This window comes from Dermacentor variabilis, chromosome 2, assembly GCF_050947875.1.
Source record: "Dermacentor variabilis isolate Ectoservices chromosome 2, ASM5094787v1, whole genome shotgun sequence".
Classification (NCBI taxonomy): domain Eukaryota; kingdom Metazoa; phylum Arthropoda; class Arachnida; order Ixodida; family Ixodidae; genus Dermacentor; species Dermacentor variabilis.
In genome coordinates, this window is record NC_134569.1 from 245,855,140 (window position 1) to 245,859,545 (window position 4,406).

Below are 4,406 nucleotides of genomic sequence, written 5' to 3' on the forward strand. Positions count from 1 at the left end.
GCTTCGATGTTCAAACCAAACAATGAATGTACTGGATGAAGAAAAAGGAGCAGCGGGAAATAGCTTCCTGAGAAGACCCATAAAGATATAGTGCGATGCAACTTGAGAAATTATGATATTGAGAGGTCCATGAATTGGGAAGAAATGAAAAAAAAAAGATTGAATCGTCGCGACGGCACATAAGAAGCCGCCGTATGCATCAAAGTATGCATCGAAGTAAGGGTGCAGCAGTGGCGTAGAGGGTGCAGCGGTGGCGTAGAAGTAGAGCATCCGCGTCGCGAGCAAGAGGACCGGGGTTCGAATCCGGGTGCCGCGCAATTTTCCACTGGATTAAAAAAAAATATCCGCGCGTTGATAAAATTGCATAAACAGGCCTAGAGTGGGGCCTGATGCCGGTGACCAGAATCGGTAACGCACTCCCTCACGAGAGCAGGATTGGCCACCCTGGTGCAGTACTTGGCCACAACCTGCTATATGAATACAACGATGAAACCCCGGCCCTCCGCCCCCAGCAGCTGCGAAGCAACTGACCACGGTGGCGGTGAATCCTGTGACGCAGCAGAGGATGCTAAGAATCCCTGGGTGCGGACAGGCCGCCATTGGAATCTGAACCTGGCAACATTTAACGTTAGAACGTCATCTAGTGAGGCGAGTCTAGCAGTGCTATTAAAGGGCAGTAAAAAGGATATAACAGGTCTCTGTGAGTGGCTGAGGAGTTCTATAGAGACTTATACAGTGGCACAAACGACGATAATGGAAGAGAAAACAATCTAGAGGAATTTGAAATTCGACAAGTTACGCAGGAAGAAGAAATGAAAGCCTTGGGAGCTATACAAAGGGGAAAAGCAGCTGGGGAGGATCAGGTAACAGCAGATTTGTTGAAGGATGGTGGGCAGATTGTTCTAGAAAAACTGGCCACCTGTCATCCCGATACTGTCAATACCGATAGGGATTATTACAGGAGTGGGCATATGGTCGTCAAAACAGTACAATATGAGCAAACACAGGAGTTAGCATAGAAAAACATGCACGCTTACATTTATTGAGTAACACACTGGTCTTCACACAATTGCTCTTGTAGAAAAATATAAAGATAACTAAAACACTAAGTTCTGATTGCGATTGCTTCTTCTAGATGATTTGTAAATGTTTTCTATGTGGGCTGGGCAGTAATAGCCGGGTTTAAGCAGTTCCATTCTCTCAGAGCTCGCGAAAAGAATGAAAAGAAAAAAGTATTGTTGTTAGAAGGGAATTCCTCTAGCGTGAAAGCAAGCTTATGCCGAGTCGGTCGAGTGTGTTTGTACTTTAGAAAGGTGGCGGGATCCAACTTCAGCGCACTGTGTAATACCAAGTATAGGAACTTCAATCGTTGAACCTTAGCTCAAATTTCGAGGGTAGCGAGGCCTGCGCGAGAAAGAAGTTCAGTTGGTGAATCTGTGCGTTTAAAACGATTATAGATAAATCGGGCAGCTTTTGTTTGCATGCGTTCCAGCGTATGAATGTGGTAATTCGAATGCGGAAACCATACTATGTTGTCATATTCGAGTGCCGGTCTGATAAGGCTGACGTAAGCAAGCTGCTTTGTCTGGCTGGTGGAATAGGATAAGGTGCGTTTGAGGTAGGACAGTTTGTTCAGGGCTTTTTTAGCTACGTACTGTATGTGCGCATTACAGCCGAGGTCGGGTGAGATGATTAGGCCTAAGTATTTATACTGGGTGACGGTTTGTAGAATAGCACTGTTGAAACCGTACGGGAACTGCAGACTTTATTTTTTGTTTGTGACCGACTTGTAGACAGTTTTGTCGGAATTTATCACCATTTGCCAGTTTGCACACAACGGCACTACCTTATTTAGGGAATCGTTCAGTTTTGCTTGATCTTCGTGGTTACGCACAGTATGATAAAGAATGCAGTCGTCTGCAAAGGGGCGAATGGTGACGTCGACTTGGTTTGTTATATCATCTATGTATAATAAGAACAGAAGTGAGGCCACAACAGAGCCCTGGGGCAATCCGGACCAAACAATGACAGCATCAGAAAGGTGATCATTGTATTCTACGTATTGGGAGCACTTTGACAGAAAGTCATAGATCCAACCAACAAGAGGGCCGTTACCAAGTACGCGGTAAAGTTTGTGAAGCGATTTAACATGGGAAAGATGATCAAACGCTTTAGAGAAATCCATAAAGATTATGTGTACCTGTAGTTGCTCATTAATGTTTTGAGTTAAGTCGTGAAGGGTTACCACGAGTTGGGTGACTGTTGATAAACCGTTTCGAAAACCGTGCTGGTTTGAATGGATTAAATTGTTTGCTTCCGTGAATTCTGTTAAGTGTTTCAAGATTATGTGCTCTAGTATTTTGCAGAACGTGCATGTTAAAAAAATAGGCCGGTGGTTAGAGAGGCAAGGTGTGTCACCTGATTTTGGTATGGGAATTATTTTTGCAACCTTCCGCAGAAAGGCGGATCTCACGGAGTGACTTTAAGAAAATTAAATGAAGAAACTTGCTTACTGCTTCTGCGTACCTTCTCAAGAAACTGTTCGGAATTTGATCTGGACCATTGCTTTTCTTTCCATCTAAATTCAACAAGAGAGATAACATGCCAGCTTGTGATATTTTTGGGGTGCCCAAAACGCTTTCTTGGCAGTGGCTAGGGACGAAGTGGTTCAGGGAACCATTATCGACGTTGAAAATGGATTGAAAGTACTTGCTTAACGCGTTAGCTTTTTGCTTACTTTCCTGAGCATTCATGGAGGGCACGTTAGAGCGTTTCACACTTAGGTAGCGCCAGAATTTTTGAGGCGAGTTCCTGATAAAGCTGTGTAATGAATTTTTCAGGAAACTGTATTTGTCATAACGTATTTTACTTTTCAATGACGTCGTTAGCGGTGTTATTTCCGAATCAGTTTTTTTACACATATGCGACTTTCTTTTTTTCCTAAGTCTCTTTATTTTGCGCTGCAAGTGGATTATATCTCGACATATCCATGGACTGCGGTTTCTAGTTTTTCTTTGAACTCGTGGAACAAAGGAGTTTATACAGTGCGTCACAATGGCTTTAAATTCGGTCCACACTACATCGATAGACGACTGCTGGTCAGCAATGGGGTGAAAAAAATTTTGACATTTGTAGGCAAGGTACGCAATGATAGCTGCATCGTCTGCATCTTTGAACGAGAGCACTCGCTTTATAGGACCGAGCGTTCGTACGGGATTTGGGAATTGTAAAGGACAAAATATTATCTTATGGTGAGATAATCCTTTAAGGGGTTCAACGTGAACCCCTTGAATGATCGCTTCCGTGAGGGTTCTTGATGACGTCCCGCTCTAGGTACCGCATAAGTGGACCTGATGCTACGCTTATGTCTATTGAAGAGAATGTTTTATGAGTAACACTAACAAACGCTAGCTCTTTATAATTAAGGAGATGAGCACCTGAGCGAAGAAAATGTAATTTTCTATTGTACGGCCTCTGGCATCACCACGTGAGGGCCGCCACAAGCTGCTATGCAAATTTTCATCGCCTACAAGTATATAACTTTCCGTAAGTTCATCAATATGGCTCTGAAATGCTGTTCTGTGAAGTTGATAGCTGGAAGGAATGCAAATGGAAGTAATAGTTACCAGCTTATTGAACAGGAGTGTTCGGACGGCAACAACTTCAAGAGACGTTCGGGGTTGTAATTACTTGCAGGCAACACTCCTATCTAGTATTATAGCCACACCGCCGACGAGGCGTGAGCGCCGTCGCGGTGTTTCCGAAAAATTGCATATTGCGTAAGAAAGTTTGTGTGTAGATCTTACGTGTGGTTCTTGACACACATCACTTTTGGACTTAGCTTATGAAGTTCTTAAGGAAGGTTGTGTAGAAGACGAATATCTGTGCGTTCATGCTGTAGAAGAGGATAGTGCGGTGTCTTTATTATACGAAACCTGACTTAACCTATACAGCGGCTTGTCGGGCCCTGCGATGCGGTGTTTCTGTTTTTTAGTGGTCGATCGTTTCCCACCGCTCATCTTGCGCTTGCTGCGTCGTCTAGAAATGTCCATCGCCTCTTCAGGGGCGCTGGCCACCCACTTCTTTGAGCGGTTCGTCAACCTTGAAGTACTCACCTCGATAGACGAGACCGTGGCAGCCACCAACCCGGAGGTCGATGGCCTCGTTTTCTGGGGCGGCGGATCAACACTCGCTGCCGCAGCCGAGAGGGCGGATGAAGTCCCCACCGGCTCACTGCGTGTTGGCCGGACAGCCACCGGCGGGCGATTGTGGCACTCTTCCCTGACGCGCAATGACGGCAAAGCTGTTCTGCAGCAGATGTGGCACACGCATTCGTGCCTCTGTAACTGGAATATATTGTTTCACTTTGATAGCTCGATTTCTTCTTTCTTCTATGATGGGCAGGA